Genomic DNA, 943 nt, shown 5'->3' with positions numbered 1-943 from the left:
TGGGGTGCCTATTTCTATCGTGTCGGATAGAGACCCAAGATTTACATCGCGATTTTGGAAGAAATTGCAAGAGGCTTTGGGTACCAAGCTGCATTTTAGCACTTCTTTTCACCCCCAAACCGATGGTCAATCCGAACGGATAATTCAAATACTCGAGGATATGTTGAGATGTTGCATCCTTGAGTTTAGTGGTGCATGGGAACGGTATTTACCTTTGGTTGAATTCGCTTACAACAATAGCTTTCAATCAAGTATCAAGATGGCGCCTTACGAGGCTTTATACGATCGTAAATGTCGTACCCCATTATTCTGGACTGAACTTAGTGAAGGAAAAATCTTCGGGGTTGATTTGGTTAAGGATGCCGAGCAAAAAGTTCGAGTAATTCGTGAAAGTTTGAAAGTCGCCGGATCGCCAAAAGTCGTATGCGGATTTGAAAAGAAAAGATATTGAATATCAGGTTGGAGACAAGGTGTTTCTTAAAGTCTCACCCTGGAAGAAAGTACTTAGATTTGGCCATAAGGGCAAATTGAGTCCGAGGTTCATCGGTCCGTATGAAGTATCTAAACGAGTTGGGCCAGTAGCGTACCGATTAATTTTACCCCCTGAGCTCGAAAAGATTCACAACGTTTTCCATGTTTCGATGCTTCGACGATATAGGTCTGATCCATCGAACGTAATCGCCCCGTCTGAGATTGAGATTCAGCCTAATTTGAGCTATGAAGAGGAACCGGTTCGCATTATGATGCGTGAAGTGAAAGAGTTGCGCAATAAGAAAATCCCGTTAGTGAAGGTGTTGTGGCATAAACACGGAATTGAAGAAGCCACTTGGGAACTTGAGGACTCTATGAAAGAGCGATACCCGAGCCTATTTACCGGTAAGATTTTCGGGGACGAAAATTTCTTAAGTGGGGGAGAGTTGTGACAGCCCAAAATTGACCCTAG

This window comes from Gossypium arboreum, unplaced genomic scaffold (assembly GCF_025698485.1).
Source record: "Gossypium arboreum isolate Shixiya-1 unplaced genomic scaffold, ASM2569848v2 Contig01116_ERROPOS33580488, whole genome shotgun sequence".
Classification (NCBI taxonomy): domain Eukaryota; kingdom Viridiplantae; phylum Streptophyta; class Magnoliopsida; order Malvales; family Malvaceae; genus Gossypium; species Gossypium arboreum.
This window is presented reverse-complemented; position numbering follows the sequence as displayed.